This window comes from Somniosus microcephalus, chromosome 14 (assembly GCF_052327205.1).
Source record: "Somniosus microcephalus isolate GS21.2 chromosome 14, FLI_Smic_1.0, whole genome shotgun sequence".
Classification (NCBI taxonomy): Eukaryota; Metazoa; Chordata; class Chondrichthyes; order Squaliformes; family Somniosidae; genus Somniosus; species Somniosus microcephalus.
In genome coordinates, this window is record NC_141000.1 from 71,044,257 (window position 1) to 71,064,787 (window position 20,531).

A 20,531-nucleotide genomic window follows, 5' to 3' on the forward strand; every position below is an offset into this window, starting at 1 on the left:
AATCGGTATACCAGCGCTAAACAAGCTCGCAGGATACTAATAAATCTGGTTGGTTTTTCTTTTAAACTGTATATTCCGATCGCGCAGACCGTATTCACACAAGTCAGCGAGCAGACAAAAGGGAATGGTCCTGTTGTATTGTTGGCACTTCTACCTCAATCAACTCTTTTCATTCAGTGGAAATCCTTCAATCATTTCAGCATTACAAAAAGTTCGAGAAAATGTGCTGAACGAACGTGAAAGTACCCTAGCAGACATTCAGTAATTGTATCAATGCAATTTTAAAAATACACATGTGTGCGCGCACTCAACAAAGTTCAAGTATATATCGTTTATACACGGTGTATCAAGTGAAGATGGTGACACGCGCACATAGCTACATGGAGGATGAACACACGTACAGATTTGCAAACACATACTGCACAACACCCACAGCACGACATTCTCAACTAAACTTTCAACCTCCGATCGCTCCCTTCACAGGGCTGCGGTCCGTCTTTTAAGGAGACCTATCTGAGGTTTACTTCCCCTCACTTTTTTCCCTGCGATGATCAGTCCCTCCTCCCCGAGCTTGCAGGGAGCCGGCCACTGTTGTCTAGACCGATCGATCACTTAGACAGAGACATACAATACGGTCAAAACCCTTCAGTCAGGCAGAGCTGGTAGTTGCCACACGGGTACATGTCACCTTCCAGGTAACCAGCTAGAACTAGAACAACCTTCACCACTAGATCTCACCTCAAGAACATTCTGCTAGACTGCCAAAGTGGCTACTAACATGATAGCCGGACGGACGATGCATTATTTATGCATTAATATTCTACAGCAGACATATAGCAACGTTACCTTAAAAGGTGCTCTCGCAATAACCTCGAAGACACAGCTTGGACAACATAAATCATCACTGTGAACCAAAGTCCTTTGCTGTTACCGAACTCTTTGGTAATCGCTTAGTAAGCTGTAGTTATTTGTAAACTACGAACATATATGCAAATAATCCCCTGTTTTAAACGATCAGTTACCTCTTTTTGTTTTAAAGGCTCTTATCTATTTACATTTTCTACTTGAGAAGGGGCACGATGTTTAAAATAACCACGTTTCCGTTAAGAATTTTACCTGTGGTGATTGTTGAATAAAGATAACAAACGCATAAGTGAAATTCATTTAAAGCGTTTGGTTAAACCCTGGGAGCGGAATTCAGCGGTTAAATCAGTCAGCGCTGTGTGGGGGAGGGGGATCTCTTTGCTCGGTTCGGCTCTGCACGACTATCCTTAGTGGTGGAAGTGGTCCGTGTTCCTTTGTACGACAGAGGCAGAGCGAAACACAATTCGCAAAAGCCCCAGTTCCTCTGGGGACAATGTCGATCGTATTTTACAATGCTTTTTTAAAAAAATAGGTGAAATTGACGTTTGCAAGACAGCAACCTTACCGGCTGGGTAGAGAGAGCGATCGATGTTGTGCAGTAACGCCAAATAGATCAGGTCGTGTGCCAAATCACGAAGAAGTTGAGCTCGGAACCACCACGATCGCGCTCTGGTGAGCCGAGACTCTAAACTTGTCCTCAACATTCACACGAGACACGCAAACACCACCGATATTCGAGCTACGGTGTAAAAACTGGGGGGCCACTCTTCTTGAAACTGAAAAGTAACTGAAGATCGCACGTTCGAGGGAAAGTCGACACCCAGACAGTCTCCGCTTGCCGACAGCGCTCAGCGCGTTCCCACAGCGATTTCAGTAACTAGAAAAGCCCGGTCTATAACCACTCCTTTCACTAAATAAAACCTCCTCTTACCTGATTCCAAGCTTTCCACGTACTATAGCCAGACTAAGGTTCCGATGGTGACCTCTTCTGCTGCATCCACGTGCCTTTATGTTTTCTAATCGCCAAGAAAGACAGAGAAGACTTCTCTCATCCGAGCATATAAAATGTGCGCCAGGTTAAGCTCGCTTATCACCCCCACAAAGTCCGGATATCCACTAGAAAAGAAATCCGGTTTTTTTAAAAAGTCAAAGGAGCGGCCTCTTGCTGAGCCTTGACCGTTTACCCCTGGGCCGGGCCGGGCCGGACGGTGCGTTGTTTCAGCGCCGCGGGTGCTCGGTCCGGTGCCTCAGCGGAGGTTTCAGTGGCAATGTTCACTGTACAGGTGGCGATCGGCTGCGATCCTCTGGCACGGAACACTTCGCAGCGCCATGTTGGCTCCTCACCATATATGCAGCGGCCAAGCGATCCGGTCTGTCGGCTCACTCTCACTCCATCGCCTCACATCCCCCAACTTGTCGAACCTCGGGGCTGCTGGCTTGCGGAGGGGGGGGGGGGGGGGGCGGCGTTGAAGAGAAGAGCCCTCTGGCAGATCACTGGAGCAGACGTGGTTCAGCGTCTACAGACCAAGCTGGGTTTTTTTTAAATTTCCGATCCTGCCCTAGCGTGCAGCTCCGCTCCGAGATTGAAAAAAAACTCTTTACCCATAAGGCCAGTCGTTAACTTCAATTACCATAAACATCAACCCCGATACCAAAATCTTCAGCCCCCCACCCCTCAACAGCGGGCACACAAGCCGCCACAACCACTCCGCGCCGCAACACGCTCGCTGATCATTCCAGATTCGGTTCTGTGCCGGAACATTACAAAACAAAAACCCGTCTGTATCATCAGAGCACATCACGTGAGATGTAAACAGCCACGGCTGGATAAAAGTTTCTGTCGTACGTTTCATTCGGTTCCTGGCTGCGGTCCTGTGTGTTACTGAGCTAACCACACTAACGCTTATATACACTGTATATATATTATATATAGATAGATTTCAAAACTAATCGCTAGTTAGTGGGTGGTCTTCAATATGGAAAGATTAGTTCAGTGTTTGGTTTACGTTTTTTCTGGTTATTGTCACTGATGAGCAATTTAATGTGAAATTATTAACCACGATGCTTAAACATTATCCTACTCATTCACATTTAGGCCCTTACATGTGGGTGTTTCGTCTGCATAGACAAATTTGTAACATTTCCTATAATTTTACATTCAAATCAAATGTATTAATTAGGTGATTAACCAGTGCCATTGTTAATTTGTCTTTAAGGCTGGGATCAACTGTATTTCATGTCAATTAGGACAGAAGTTTTGATTACTTTCAATCATACTTTCCTTTTCAAAATTTCCACAGATTGCAGCTGGTAGCGTCTTCAAACTTATTTATTTGCTCTTATTGTACTTTGTGAATAAACATCACTCATCACTAATCTACCGACCGACGTATAAAGATGCGAGCCACCCCAGGGCATTTATTTGGAAAATTACAACATAGTGCAAATATGTAGCACACGTACTTCATCGCTTCCCCAGGATACAAAGTGCGCTTTTATAGGTAATAGCTGTAGGCACGAATGATGAAAGGTGTAATCCCAGCGCCGGTGCTCAGTTTAGTTCGAGAGTCTCCAGCGCTACAGAAGCGCTTCCTTTGCCGGTCTCTGGGGAGTTGACCCGAAGGTCAGGACGCTGTGCGCACGTCTCGCGCGGGAAATCTTCCATCAGGCGCTCAGTCACACGTACACTCCCATTCACGCACAAGGGGCACCTATCGATAAATGACATGTATACTCGCATTCACACGTAGTCACATTCTCACACACACTCCTGCAATGAGTTCTACACTCACATCTTCCCGCAAACCACACACACTCGAGCAGTCACACCCAGACACACATCACATTCTGCCAGGCACACACACCCTTCTCACACTCAAGCCAGTTACGCAGACAGCCGTCCAAACAATTGCAATTACACATACAAACTCAAGGCAAACTCCTTCCCTGGCACTACCAGAACCACACTCCCGCAATCGCAATCAGTTTCTGAAACACACACTCTCACCTTCTCGCACTCACACACCTCACACTCTGGAAATCTCACACATACACAAACGTACTCCCTCACGCTATGGCAATGGCACACATTTAACATTCCCTCCCTCAGTCAATCTCTCACTCTGCCCGAGTTACACACACGCACTCACATAGACGTACTCCCTCCTTCACACTCACTCACAGTCCCTCCTTCCCTCACACGATCGCAGACACACACTTCCTCACTGTGCCAGTCACACATACCACACGCTCACTCCCTTCCGCACGTCCTCGCAGCCTCAAACATTGGCACAGACTCTTTCACACACGCCCACACCACAGCCTCCCTCGCAACCACACACACACTAGCATTCCCTCCATGACACGCTGGTAGTCGCAGTCACAGTTGCACAGTACTCCCCCGCAGTCGCTCTCTCAGTCACGTATAAGCAATCACACACACTCGTACCCCGCACTAACAGTTCACAGCAGCTGCCTCTCGGGCTGCGGCGCGTTAGCAGAATCGCTCTCTGTTTCTCCGAACCAGGGCGGAAACTGGGCGGTGTGAGGTTGACTGTTCTCATGTAAAAGACTGGGGGCTTCGACACCACCACAAGGAAGCTCAGTTGTTAATTCGGAACGTATTTCCACCCCTCTCACGACTTTAAGATCTTTTTCTCAAAAACACGTTGCTGCGGTATCCTTTCTTCCAAATCAAACAATTAAAACGCTTTGCGATCTGGGGCTTGTTTAAAAATTGAGAATAGTTACGGAACATAGTTTCGTCATTTAGGGTTAATGACTTTGAAAAGAAAAATGATCGGAAGCGAATTGTTCTGGACACTCAAACAGTGCACGATGTTCTAAGAGCCGCAGTTCTGGCAAGAGTTGAAGGCCTTTTTATACATAGTTTATCATTTACACTCAGTCCTGTCCAAGTTCCCCTTTAACGACAACAGGAAAATAACTGGGGTTAGATTAAAAATTACACGAACCGTGAAATATGTGCAAATACTGTTTTGATCCACTGCATCGTTCGAAATGATCCATACCAGGCCTATCCATCCTGGTCACAAAATGCGAGAGGTTAGATTCCCAGTATGAAGAATGCTGGATCCACAGATAACCGGGCCCGGGGTCACCGAACCGAACCCCTCCTCCCCAAGCGCCAGACTGCTACCACCAAAAAGATTAGGCACAATAGAGGAACTGCTGGTTTGTGTTCACCGCATTGTTTAATGTAACAATCATTCACCAGTTGGAGGTGTTCTTTCACAGCAATTTGTGTCAGCGTGTAGCGACTGCGTGACGCTTTACTTTTCTCGGGTCCTCCGCGCTCTGTACAGTTTGGGCTCCTTAATCACTCGCAGCCCTGAGCTGTTGGCCTACTCGAACATGCAGCGCAGTAAATGCTGCACAACTCCCATTACTGCTCCCCATATCCTTTTATTTCTGCTTTGAGTTCTAGCAGAAGCAGTAATAAGGTTCCGACCGTTCACTTTAAAGAACACATCTTGTCGAATCTCTCGTTTCACATCCTAGTTCACGGAACCGCATCCTTCTCTCGGAGTGAGCAGCGATACTAATATAACTGACGCCAGCTGATTTCTGTAATTCCCCCAAAGGAAACTTCACTTTAAGAGGCAACAACCATGGCTAGCTGGTTTGTTATCTGTTCGTTACAGAACTGTGACCAGTTGCGTTTGTTTCCACATTCTTTGTTCCATATTTTAGTTTTCAATGAAAATAAAGCCACGCATGTCCATATTTATTTGTTTTAAGGCGATCGGTATATAAGGTCACCGTTAATAATGAGATTTGTGTAATTGGATATACGTTTCGGGTTTTTTAATTATTCAATGGGATTAAATCCCTTTTTCTCATTGAATGCAATGGACTATAGCGAGGGACTCCCGGCGCGAAGTGCGCCACCTGTCTCGGTGAGAATGTTGCGCTCCAGCACAACACCAGCACAACGACTTCACAAGACAAAGATGGCGAAAGCTCCCATCCCCCCACCAGTTAGTGCCACTTCCTCGACCCGACCGCTTCACTGTTGTATGTACAGCGCCAATCTCAAGCTTATTACCAAGATCGAAACGCCTGTTTCGAAACAGACGCAGGAAACAAGCAATGGAAGGCATTCGAAAGGACCGACACAACACGCCACACAGTTTAAAGGCAACCCCCCCGCCCCCCCCCCATTGGAACCATCTTCGCTTTGTCGGACACGCAAAGCTTTCTCGAAAGATTGCATTATTTTCAAGTTGCATACATGAACAAAGAACGTTAAATATACTGCGAAATGCGCTTGGTGTGCCGGGGTAAGGACGAGACCCGACAGAGTCTCGATATTTCATTACAAAACAAGGCACAAGAAAAGTCCAACAGTAACAAAACAAACTGCACAAAACTCCGAGCGCAGCTACATCTGCACATTAAAACACACACTTGCATTAAAAAGAGCAGCGATTTGCATCATAAACTACCGGAACGTTAAGGGTTCGTCGACCATGAGGAGTATTGGCTTCTTCTGCATAAACAGATGCACCTCTACACCAATTCGGGCTTTAAACGTTATTCCACATTCTTTGTATCGCACTTCAAAGCTGCAGAACACATCATTTCTGACCCGACTCAAACACAGGCTGTGCATGAGTGAGACTTTTGGTGGGTACGTCACTTCAACCAAAATAAAAATAAAATTCAGGGTGGAACTTTGTCACATCCAGCCGAGAACTGTGCTCCGCATTCGCCATTGTTGTGGGTTTTGTATTTGGAAAACTTGCCAAAAAAGTTAAAAATTAAAATGAGCAAGACAGCTCAAATGAATGGAACAGTAACCTTCCCTTCCCCATCCATACACACAATCTCTGCAAAGTAACAAAACGCTCTTTTAGTATCGAGTTACAAAGCTTATGAGGTTCCTGCGTCCACAGCGTCGACCTTTAAAGCACAAGCCGTTAAACAGCACACACCATTTAACATGTTGTTCAGACAAGTGCTATAAACTTAAAAATGTCACAAATTGAATAAATTATGGCAATGAATCTCCAAATAGGAAATACTTCAATGTGATACAACGCACTTAGGGCAAGCGTAATTTGTTTGTATATTTTGCAAAAGGAAATGAAAAATATGTATACAATTTTTCTCGCCGCATTCCCTACTTGCCAAGATTTCAGCTTCAGTGTCCAAATCACCCGCCCAACCCGAAAATCTAAAAACGTGATTATTGAAACTCCACTGATGTAAAAGGTTTGTTATGCTCCAAAATTTGCTTAGGAACGAACAACGGAAATAACATCAAACAATTCAAGGCAACTGAATTGAGATCAATCTAATTAATTATATCAGTAATGATTTCGGGGATGTAAAAGGCCCATACTGATTACAAAGGGAAGTGGAAGGGGGAGAATCAAAGTTTCCACTCCTGGAAAGTGCGAGTGTTTGGGTGAAAAGCAAGGCTCGGATTAGGCTGTGAAGCCCTTGTGGTCAAATAACATGCCAACACTCACTGTCCATTCTTTATACATAAACAATGGTCACTTGTGTGAGGTACTGTAGGACTGTCAACACTCATGGAACTGTACCCCAAGCAAGAGTCAGCGCCTTCAGAAGGTGGTTAGGGAGAAAACTGGCAAGGAAAAATACTGCAAATGTGTTCGAGGTGCAAAGGATTTCCTGTAGCACTACATCTGGGGCACCAATGTGCATCTCTGCAGCATTAAATAGTGAGATGACAACACTGGGGTAATTGACTGCTGATTCGCTGGAGAAATATAGGGGATAGCTAATGAAGAACAACAGATACTGAGTTTATTTCAGACCTATGTCACAAGTGAGTTATAAAGATCTTCATTGTGAGTGGATTATATAAGCTAACCCATTGTTTCCCCACTGTGTACTGTTCAAAACAGCTGTGGGGATTGATTTGTATTTAAAATAAAATTGAATTAAATTATATTTTTCTGTTATTAAGATTTTACAATGTGCAGATGGCACTTTAAAATTATAGAATGTCACTGCATGGATTAAAACCATTCAGTCCATTCACTGTACCTAACACTGACTCCAAAAGCTATCCACTTAGTCCCATTTTTCTGTCCTTCCCAAAACCTTTTCTTTTTGCTTTTTCAACTGGAGGGTCATTAAAGAAATGGGACAGGAGCGATGTGAGCTCATTGCCTGTATCTGCCTGTATCTTTACTAGTTCGCTGGAGTTGAGGGCTGCTCTCTCAGACTGGGAGGATGCTATCATAGTTACAATTTTTTTTAAAGGGTGACAAGGCAGAACTGGGTAACTAGACCCATTTGCTGGACTTCAGTAATAGGTAAGATGCTTGAATGCATCATCAGACATGCCTTATATAACCACTTAGAGAAGGCCTTATCAGGGACACCCAACACTGTTTCAGAAAAAGGTTGCGTCTTACAAATTTGATTTTTTTAAGAAGTAATCAGGTTAGTGGATGAGGGTAACCCGGTGGATATTATCCACTTGGACGTTCAGAAAGCTTTTGATAGGTACCTCACAAAAGGCTTCGCTACAGTATAGAATCTTGCGGAATTAGTGGTAATCTGCTGATGAAGATTGAGAATTGGCTGAACGCGTGTAGGCAGAAAGTTGTTGTCAATGGGTTTGGATCTGCTTGGAGACCAGTTACCAGTGGCATCCCACAGGGATTGGTGTTAAGACCTTTGCTATTTACTACATTTATTAATAACCTAGATGTAGGTGTTGGGAGAAATGATACACAAGTTTGCAGACTTCGCCAAGATATGTGCGAGTGTTAGGACTGAAGAGGATGCTGAACTATTCCAAGCATATCTCAATGTGTTGGGGGAATGGCCCATGTTTGGCAAATTATCTTTAACTTAGAAAAGTGTAGTGTTATGTATGTGGGCAGGTCTAATGCTAAACATACATACACCCTACAAGGAATAGAATTGAAACCAGTGGTGAAAGGAAGAGACCATGAAACTACCGGATTGTCATAAAAACCCATCTGGTTCACTAATGTCCTTTAGGGAAGGAAATCTGCTGTCCTTACCTGGTCTGGCCTATATGGTGACTCCAGACCCACAGCAATGTGGTTGACTCTTAACTGTCCTCTGAACTGGCCTAGCAAGTCACTCAAGGGCAATTAGGGATGAGCAATAAATGATAGCCTTGCCAGCGACGCCCACATTCCAGGAACAAATATAAATTAAAATCTGGTTGTTACAGTATATCACTCGATAAAGGTTCAAGATCAATGCCGTGACGCTATAACTACAGGGTTCTAGGTTGTATTCACAAGACAATTCTCTACAGAACAAGTATACTATTTTGTCCTTGTACAAGACCTTGGATAGGGCCTCAGTTAGAATACAGTGTCCAGTTTTAGTCTCCTGGTGGGAAATATTGAGGCTTTTGGAAAGGGTTCAGTGAAGGGCCAGAAGATTCATTCCCAGTTTAAAACACCTTCTTACCTAGATAGGCTCAAAGAGCTGGGTCTGTATATTTTAGAAAAGTACAGACTCGGGTAATTTGACTGAGGTTTATAAAATAATGAAGAGACTAGATTATGTTTGTGTGGACCAATTATTTCAACTGGATAGATTAGGAAGGACCACGGGTCACGCTTGCAAATTATGTATGGGCAGAACTAGGTTAGATGTTAGACAGCTCCTCTTTTTCCAGAGAATAGTGTACCTATGGAACAGGTTGCAGCTTGTGTGGTGAACACTGATTTGCCGTATAGAGCTAGACCTGTATCTGACTGGGTCACAGATCACCACATAAAAGTGGTAGGTACCCAGTAATCTAATTAAGGGCCAGTGTGATCTCCTGCACTAGTTTCGATTCCCTAATTGGCTTGGGTTTTTATTTGGTTTCTCACCTCTCCCAGGAGATTATATGGCTGGCTAGAGTGTGTCTGTATCATGATGAAAGGCACCACAACTGTATGGTACAGACAAGATGGACCAGTAGGTCTTTTGCAGTCCCTCATTTTAATGTTTGTATATATTGAACAGTAGTGCTGTGGTTATGTTACATGGACTAGTAACCCACCAGACTTGGGCATAATCCAGAGAACGTGAGTTCCAATCCCACCATGGCAGTTTGAGAATTTGAATCAAGTTTTAGGGTTGTGAATCTTCGGAATTCTTTACCCGAAAGGGCTGTGGCTGCTCAATCATCGAGTATATTCAAGGCTGAGATAGATAGAGCAATCAAGGGATATGGGGATTGGGCGGGAAAGTGGAGTTGAGGTCGAAGATCAGCCATGATCTTATTGCATGGGGAAGCAGGCTCAAAGGACCGTATGGCCTACTCCTGCTATTAATTCTTATGTTAAGTTCTCATATTTCCCTTTTAAAATCTATTACGGATTCTGCTTTCAACATTGTTTCTGGCGTACCATTCATTCCATGATCCAGCAAAGCCTCTGCATTAAAAAAACATTCTCCCAACCTCTCCTTTCATTCTTTTGGTGGAGATCTTAAACTTGTGCCCTCTAGTTACTGTCTCACTGACCAGTGGAATTAATTTTCCTATTTATCTTCTCAAAATCCCTTAATTGTGAATACCTCTATCAAATTTCATCTTAAGTTTCATATTACAGTGAAAATAAAGTTATGTCAGTATTCATCCCATAAATATAGCGACTAATCCTGATCTGATCAAATCTCTCAAGTACCCTCTCAATGACCTTGACTTCCTTCCTAAAGTATGATGCTCAAAACTGGATACAATATACTAACTGTGGGTTTGGCATTACAGATACATCTTAGCTATTCTACTCTCTGCCCAATTTATAAAACTGGGATGCCAAATGCCTTTTTCTTAAAAACAAGACAGCTTTATCAGTTTGTCCTTCCACTCTACTCTTCCATTCTTTAAGTTTTACTACTTAGTGTATACTTTCTTTCCCCTTTTTTCAACCCAAAGTGCATCATAATAAATTTCAGCCAATATCTATCTGTCCAATCTCTCTATGCCTCCTGAAGTTGCTTATAGACCTCTTTGGTTAATTATACATCCTTTTCTTGTGTTGTCTGCAAATTTTGATGTGTCTGTTAAAAATTCCAGTCTGCCATAGATACCATCTTAGGTTCGGTGGCATCAATCGCTCCTGTAATTAGTATGAGCATCTTACTTTATGGGAGTTAACTCACACTGCCTCATATCTACTTGTATGATAGTGTAAGCCAGGATTCAACAATAGTATCCCCTTGTAACCTGAATTGGATATTTGTGTCTTTTGCATGAGTACTTCTTCAATCTCTGCAAAACTGGACCAAGCAAACAGTTGGCATGAGGCCTGATATAAATCAATAAGCTGCTATATTTCACATTAAGGTGAACATACAGAATGGGAGTTACCACCGATCAGACTCAGTTAATTCAAACAGCACAACTTATCATTGCATTATGATACAAAATGAAGAACATGCCATGCTTCCCCATGTCAGTGGGTTTTCTTACTGGACTTAAGCAAGGTGATTTCTAACAGTTCCTCTGGCATTTCTGACCTCTGTCTCAGCTAAAGCCCTCACAGCTTTCTCTTTAAGAACATAACCGCTTGTGCAGCATCTAGTTTCAAATAATCTCTGTCCACCTGTGTCATAAAGTCTGTATTATCACCCTCTGTTCACTGCCAAAAAAGGGAAGAATGATTTCACAACACAGAGGGAGAGGTTTTCCAATTGCTAAGACAGTCGAACTAGTCTTTTATTTCTGTACTGTCTATGGGGGAACAACATCAATATCAGCTTATTAGCATTCAAAATTCTGGAACTCTGTACCGAACAGCACTATGGGAGCACCTTCACCACACGGACTGCAGCGGTTCAAGAAGGCGGCTCACATCACCTTCTCAAGGACAATTAGGGATGGGCAATAAATGCTGGCCTTGCCAGTGACACCCACATTCCGTGACTGAATAAAGAAAACTGCCTCCCCTCTACTCTCCAGCTGGGTGGGACTGCTCTCGTCTGGATCCATTCTTAACTATCCAGTCGTAGCCACAGAATCACTTGCAATGGCTTCTCTTCCCCCTCCCACACCGTTACTTCTGGAGTCCCCCAAGGATCTATCCTTGGTGCCCTCCTATTTCTCATCTATATGCTGCCCCTCAGCAACATCATTTGAATACGCCAGGTTCCACATGTACGCCGATGACACCCAGCTCTACCTCACTACCACCTCACTCAACGCATCGGGTGCCTCCGATTTGTCACGTTACTTGTTCAACATTAGTTTTGGATGAGCAGAAATTTCCTGCAATTGTCTTTGGTCCCCGCCACAAACTCTGTTCCCTAGCCATTGACTCCATCCCTCTCCCTGGTCACTGTCTGAGGTTGAACCAGACTGTTCACTACCTTGGTGCCCTATTCGACCCTGAGTTAAGCTTACAATCCATATCCTAGCCATCACCAAGACCGCCTACTTCCATCTCTGTAACATCGCCCATCTGCGTCCGGCCTCCGCTCATCTACTGCTGAAACCCTCAATGATACCTTGGTTACCTCTAAACTTGACTAGTCCAATGCTCACCTGGCCGGCCTCCCACCTTGCAGACTTGAGCTCATCCAAAACTCTGCTACCTGTATCCTGACTCACATCAAGTCACGCTCACCTATCACCCCTGTGCTCGCTTACCTGCATTGGCTCCCAGTCTAGCAAGGCCTCAATTTTAAAATTATCATCCTTGTTTTCAAATCCCTCCATGGTTTTGCCCCTCCTTATCTCTGTAACCTCCTCCAGCCTTACAACCCTGCGAGATCGCTGTGCTCCTCCAATCCTGGCCTCTTGCGTATACCCTTTTTTCTTTGGCAGCTGTGGTTTCAGCTGCCTAGGCCATAAGCTCTGGAATTCCCTCCCTAAACCTCTCCGCCTTGCTACCTTTCTTTCCTCCTTTAAGACACTCCTTAAAACCTACCTGACATGAATCTTGTCATTCATGTGGAAATGACTTAGGAAGTAATACTGGGCGGCCTGCTGGTGGCACTGTCCAGGGAGAGTATAAATACTCGGGCATGGGCCCAGCTTGCTCAGGACATTCTTTAACAGGAACTAGTGAAGGACACAACTAGATCTCCATGTTGAAAAACAGTTGATTAAAGCCTTGTTTAATACTTAGATCAAGTGCCTAGTAGTTTTCTTACATCACTACCTCTTTGATAAAGATTTTGGTGCCCTGTCCCAATATCTCCTTATGTGACTCGGTGTCAAATTTTGTTTGATAATCATTCCTGTGAAGTGCCTTGGGATGTTTTACTACATTAAAGGCACTATGTAAATGCAAGTTGTTGTACATTCCCAGCCTTTTTTAAGAAAAAACTTGCATAAATGCATTTTGCTTTAAAACAGAATATTTAAAGTAATCCTCTTTCCAAATCCTTGTTTGTGGAAAAATTATCAAAGATCCCAAAGCATGACAGTGAATTCAGATCATTTATATGTATTGAGAAGAGCAATGGGACCTAACACTAACCCCGGGGGCACAACTGTTTACATCCCTATTGCTCCAAAAGATAATTACAAATCTCTGTTTTCTGTCCTTGAGCTAATTTCCTATCCATGCTCCCACATCTTCTTTGATATCATGTGGCCCAATTTATCAACAAGCCTCCAATGTGGTGCTATATCAAACATCTTCTGACAGTCCATATACACACCATCCATTTTACTTCATTTATCAATATAGCATTATTTCCTCAAAGAATTCTATTAAATGTCAGGCATGATGTGTGATTTACAAATCCATGCCAGCAGTCCTGAAGTAACCCATGTCTTTGAGTATCAACTGTATCCCATATTACAGCCTCTAGAAGTTTACCCAATATTGATGTTAAGCTCACTAGTCTATAGTTATCTGGTTTATCCCTTTCTCCCTTCTTGAATAGAGGTGTAATGTTGTGTTCTCAGGCATATCTAGGGATGTTTGAAAGATTCTGTAGAAGGGTTTTGACCCAAAACGTTGACTCTATTTCTCTCTCCACGGATGTTGCCTGGCCTGCTGAGTTTTTCCAGCATTTTCTGTTGTTATTTTGAAAGATTATGGTTAGAACCTCTGCTATTTCTGCTGACTTCCCTCATCATTCTAGAATGTGTGTCATCAGAGTCCAGTACCTTATCCAGTTTGAGCTACACCATCTTTTTCAGTAGTGCTTCGTAGCTATCCTATTTAATTTCTCTACCTCCTCCTCTTGTATCCTTGCATTTCCATGATCACATTCTGCTGTGAAAACCAAGGCAAAGCAGTCATTTAGTAACTTCACCACTCCTTCATCCTCCATGAGATTTCCCTCACCTTTTACTATTTCCCTTTGTTTCCCGCAAGTCTTTTTTATACTCCCTCTTAGTCTTTCTAATGTTTTTGCTTCCCTCTATATTTTCTATACTCTGCTTGATTGTCTTCTGTATTACTAGCCTCTAATCGAATTGTCATGCAGGGTACCTCTTATCTTAATGCAGACATTTCTCTCAAGAATCCTCTGTGGGTTGAAATACTGTGCCATTTGGCCTCAAATAATCTTTCTTTCATCAAGCAGTCATCACACCACTTTGAATATTTAGTTCCATGGCTGAGTATAAATGTTCTTAACATGCTTCCAAATTAATTGCTGGCAATTATACAGAAAGAAATTCTACCCTCTCTACTTGAATTATCTACAGAAATGTGTAGCTGTACAACTACCATCAAGTGCTTGAAGAGAGCCTATTTACAACATTTATCAGATTTTTTAAAAAGTAGATCCGGTCATATCAGACCTTGCAACAATGTATAATTTATCAAAATATATATGTTTAAATAAAAAATAACAGACAGAATACAATTCATTCAATGGAAGTTAACATATCCCCAAGTACAAGTACCAATTCCACTGGCAAACCAGTCTTGTGAACAAACCGATATAATTTGTTGTAATTAATTCCAAAATCAGGTTATTTATACAAGCACTAAAAATATTGTAAACTAATATTTATTTATTATGAACATGCTTGCTTTTTAATGAACACCCCCTATTCCAGACAATGACCACACTCAACTTTTTTTGAATTGTATTTCTAATTAGTAATCAGCCTTTTTATTGCACACAACCAAGCCAACATGTCTGTAATCGATTAATAAAGCAAGCCCTAAACATAATATACATCTATGCAATATTATGGAAACTTTATATATGCACAGACTGACATGAATCTTGTCATTCATGTGGAAAGACTTATGAAATAATACTGGGCGGCCTGCTGGTGGCGCTGTCCAGGGAGAGTATAAATATTCGGGCATGGGCCCAGCTTGCTCAGAACATTCTTTAACAGGAACTAGTGAAGGACAAGACTAGATCTCCATGTTGAAAAACAGTTGATTAAAGCCTTGTTTAAAACTCAGACCAAGTGCCTAGTAGTTTTCTTACGTCAACTTAATCAACTGCAACCCACTCCACGCTCTGAGTGATTTGGGAACAGACAGCTACGATTCAAAGTGTAGAAGGGAACTCAGGCGTAGTAATCAATCCATCATGGAGAAACTACTCAGACCCGCCCGTCTCGACCTGGACCCAAATGAACTTACAGCTGCTAAGGTATGGAAACACTGGTATCGTACCTTCAGCAACTTCCTCGAGGAGTGTGGTGAGAATGTTCCTAATAAGTTACGAATGCTTGCCAATTATATATCCCCTCATGTGTCTGACTATATCAAAAGACTGTGTAGACTATGACTCCGCTATCCAAACACTACAGCAACTATATGTTAAGGCCCCAAACAAAATTTTTGCTCGGCACCTACTGGCCACAACTCGACAACAACCCGGGGTATCATTTGACGAATTCCTTCAAGAGCTTCGCAGGCTCAGCAAAGATTGTAACCTCAAAGCTGTCTCAGCTGAGCAATACCGGGAGGAATTAATTCGTGACTCTTTTATTAACGGAATTGCTTCTTCCCTCATACGCCAGCGTCTGTTGGAGAATAATACCCTTGGGTTGCAAGCTGCCTATAACCAGGCATATTCTCTGGACTTAGCTCAAAAAAATTCACTTTTTACCATATGCACGAACTGCTACTACCACTTTTAGTGACTCCCCCAGTAAGCCTCAGGCAGAAGCCCTCACTGATGATGACCCTACCCTAACGGCATCTTGGCAATCTAAAGTGTTTCTTCTGTGCAGGTGCATTCCATTATAGGAAATTTTGTCCTGCTCGTAATGCAACCTGCAATCATTGCAGTAAGAAAGGTCACTTTTCTAAAGTATAAGAACATAAGAAATAGGAGCAGGGGTAGGCCAATCGGCCCCTCAAGCCTGCTCCACCATTCAATAAGATCATGGCTGATCTGATCCTAACCGCCAATCTACTATCACAGAACCATCTCCTGAATCTAACAGAATTAGACACACGAAATAGGAGCAGGATCAGGCTACACGGCCCCTGGGCCCGCTCCGCTACCCACAGGGCCATGTCCGATCCGAACCTAGACTCATGTCCAAATTCCTGCCCGCTCCCCGTAACCCTTAATTCCCTTTACTTCTAGGAAACTGTCTATTTCTGTTTCAAATTTATGTAATGATGTAGCTTCTACAGCTTTTTGGGGCAGCATATTCCATGGACCTACCACCCTCTGAGTGAAGTAGCTCCTCCTCATCTCAGTTTTGAAAGAGCAGCCCCTTATTCTAAGACTATGCCCCTAGTTCTAGTTTCACCCATCATCGGGAACATCCTCCCTGCATCCACCCGATCCAACCCCTTCACAATCTTATATGTTTCAATAAGATCGCCTCTCATTCTTCTGAACTCCAATGAGTAGAGTCCCAATCTACTCAACCTCTCCTCATATGTCCATCCCCTCATCCCCGGGATTAACCGAGTGAACCTTCTTTGTACTGACTTGAGAGCAAGTATGTCTTTTCTTAAGTATGGCCACCAAAACTGTATGCAGTATTCCAGGTGCGGTCTCACCAATACCTTGTACAACTGAAGCAATACCTCCCTATTTTTATATTCTATCCCCCTAGCAATGAAAGCCAACATTCCATTGGCCTTCTTAATCACTTGCTGCACCTGCATACTAACCTTTTGAGTTTCGTGCACCAGGACCCCCAGATCCCTTTGTACTTCAGTACTTTCCAGTTTCTTGCCATTAAGATAATAATTTGCTCTATGATTTTTCCTGCCAAAGTGCATAACCTCACACTTTCCAGTATTGTATTCCATCTGCCAAATCTCTGCCCACTTACTTAGCCTGTATGTCCCCTTGCAGGTTTTTTATGTCCTCCTCACTCACTACTTTCCCTCCCATCTTAGTATCATCTGCAAACTTTGATATGTTACACTCGGTCCCCTCCTCCAAATCATTAATATAGATTGTAAAGAGTTGGGGACCCAGCACTGACCCCTGCGGAACACCACTAGTTACTGATTGCCAGTCTGAGAATGAACCATTTATCCCAACTCTCTGCCTTCTGTTAGATAGCCAATCCTCTATCCATGCCAGAATATTACCCCCAATCCTGTGATTTTTTATCTTAAGCAATAATCTTTTGTGTGGCACCTTGTCAAATGCCTTTTGGAAGTCTAAATACACTACGTCCACTGGTTCCCCTTTATCCACCCTATATGTTACTTCCTCAAAGAACTCCAGCAAATTTGTCAAACATGACTTCCCCTTCATAAAACCATGCTGACTTTGTCCTATTAAATTATGATTATCCAAATGTCCTGTTACTGTCTCCTTAATAATGGACTCCAAAATTTTACCTACCACATATGTTAGGCTAACCGGTCTATAGTTTCCAGCCTTCTGTCTACTGCCCTTTTTAAATAAGGGTGTTACATTAGCAGTTTTCCAGTCTGCCGGGACCTTTGCTGAGTCCAGGGAGTTTTGGAAAATTATTACTAATGCATCCACAATCCCTACCGCCACTTCCCTCAAGATCCTAGGATGTAAGCCATCAGGTCCAGGTGATTTATCCGCCTTGAGTCCCATTATTTTACCGAGTACCACTTCCTTAGTGATTTTGATCGTGTTTAGCTCCTCCCCCCCTATAGCCCCCTGTTTGTCCAGTGTTGGGATATTCTTAGTGTCCTCTACTGTAAAGACTGATACAAAATATTCAGTGTTTTTGCCATCTCCATATTTCCCACCATTAATTTCCCGGTCTCATCCTCTAAGGGACCGACATTTACTTTAGCCACCCTTTTTCTTTTTATATAACTATAAAAACTCTTACTATCTGTTTTTATATTTTTTGCTAATTTACTTTCATAATCTATCTTCCCTTTCTTAATCAATCTTTTTGTTATTTTTTGCTGTCTTTTAAAGTTTTCCCAATCCTCTATCCTCCCACTAGATTTGGCTACCTTATATGCCCTTCTTTTTAGTCGAATACTATCCTTAATTTCTTTACTTAGCCATGGATGGCTGTCTTTTGTTTTACACCCTTTTCTTCTCAGTGGAATATTTTTTTTTTTGGAAGTTGTAAAATAACTCCTTAAATGTACACCACTGATCATGTATCGTCTTACCCTTTAATCTATTTTCCCAATCCACTCTACTCAATTCCGCTCTCATACCTTCATAGTCTCCTTTATTCAAGCTTAGCATGCTTGTTTGAGATCCAACCTTCTCACCCTCTAATTGAATATGGAATTCAACCATGTTATGGTCATTCATTCCAAGGGGATCCTTTACTAGGACATTTTTAATTAATCCTGTCTCGTTACACAGGATCAGATCTAAGGTTGCTTGCCCCCTGGTCGGTTCAGTTACATACTGCTCAAGAAACCCATCCCTAATACACTCAATGAACTCATCCTCAAGGCAGCCCTGCCCAATTTGATTTGTCCAATTAATATGATAGTTAAAATCTCCCATAATTACAGATGTTCCCTTATTACAAGCCTCAACTATTTCCTGATTGATACTCCGTCCAACAGAGTTGCAACTGTTCGGAGACCTATAGACTACGCCCACTAATGTTTTTTTCCCCTTATTATTCCTTATCTCCACCCAAACTGTTTCATTATCCTGATCTTTTGACCCAATATCATTTCTCTGTATTACAGTGATTCCTTCCTTTATTAACATAGCCACCTCACCTCCCCTTCCTTCCTGCCCGTCCTTCCTGATCGTTAAATAGCCTGGTATGTTTAATTCCCAGGCATTGTCACCCTGCAGCCATGTTTCTGTAATGGCCACAAGATCATACCCATATGTAGTTATTTGTGCCATTAACTCGTTTATTTTGTTACGAATGCTACGTGCATTCAGATAGAGAACTTTCAAATATGTTTTGTGACACTTAGTTCCTGCTTTTGCCCTTTTTATTACTTTACCTTTTACTCCATACCTTCTGCCCCTTCCTGACACGCTCTGGTTTTTAATTTTCCCACTGCTATCTAAGTCTATGACCTTCTCTGTTGTCATTTTGATTATTTGCTCTCTAGGAACCTCCCCCCCCCCCACTAGTTAGTTTAAAGCCCTCTCTACAGCCCTAGTTATATGATCCGCCTAGTCCCAGCACTGGCCAAGTGAAGCCCGTCCCAACAGAACAGCTCCCTCCTGCCTCAGTACTGGTGCCAGTGTCCCAGGAAGCAAAACCCATTTCTTCCACACCAGTCTTTGAGCCACGCATTTAACTCTCTAATTTTATTTGTCCTAGCCAAATTCACTCGTGGCTCAGGTAATAATCCAGAGATTATTACCCTTGAGGTTCTGTTTTTTAATTTGACCCCTAGTTGCTCATACTCCTTTAACAGAACCGGCTTCCTAGTCCTATCTACGTCATTTGTACCAACATGGACCACGACAACTGGATCCACCCCCTCCCACTGCAAGTTTCTTTCCAGCCCAGAGGAGGTGTCCTTAACCCTGGCACCGGGTAGGCAACACAGCCTTCGGGACTCTCGCTCTCTGCTGCAGAGAACTTTATCTATCCCCCTAATAATACTATCCCCTACCACTACAACATTTCTATTTATTTACTCCCCCCTCTTGAATGGCCCCCCGTTCCACGGTGCTGTGGCCAGGTTGCTCATCCTCCCTGCAGTCCCTGCTCCTGTCCCCACAGGGAGTAAGAACCTCGAACCTGTTGGACAAGAGCAAGGGCTGCGGCTCCTCCAACACTACCTCCTGGATCCCCGTATCTGCCTCACTCGTAGTCACACTGTCCTGTCCCTGACCATGGGCTACATCTGAATTAATTAACTTCATAGGTGTGACCACCTCCTGAAACACACAGAGTCCAGGTACTTCTCCCCCTCCCTGATGTGTCGCAGTGTCTGAAGCTCAGACTCCAGCTCATCAACACGGAGCTGGAGTTCCTGTAGCAGCAGACACTTGTCACAGATGTAATCACCGTGAGCCTCAATGGGGTCCACCGGCTCCCACATCTCACAACAGTAACACATCACCTGCTCCATTCTATGTAATTAATTGCCAGTCAAAAGCCTCTACTAGTGTTGCAGCTGCAATCTATAAAACTGCTCCTCCCCCAAGAGCCACTACTAATGTTACAGCTGCTATCTATAAAACTGCTCCTCCCCCAAGAGCCACTACTAGTGTTACAGCTGCTATCTATACAACTGCTCCTCCCCCAAGAGCCACTACTAGTGTTACAGCTGTTTTTCCCCAAAGCCTGTCCCATGCAGCCACGAGGGTTTCGGTAAAAGGACACATTGAGTGCATTAATCGAC

The 20,531-nt window shown here is 43.2% G+C and overlaps 1 protein-coding gene across 5 annotated transcripts in view; it reads right to left on the reverse strand.

Annotated features, from left to right (window-relative positions):
• bcor (BCL6 corepressor) overlaps window positions 1-20,531 on the reverse strand; it is a 237,208-nt gene that overhangs the window by 129,362 nt on the left and 87,315 nt on the right. Inside the window, exon 1 of one of the 5 annotated variants that reach the window (XM_086006639.1) lies at window positions 1,796-2,411. The exons of the other annotated variants lie outside the window; for them this stretch is intronic. The gene's annotated coding sequence lies outside the window, so the exon portion shown is untranslated. Of the gene's footprint in view, window positions 1-1,795; window positions 2,412-20,531 lie in introns of those variants that run through there. 5 annotated transcript variants of the gene reach the window in all.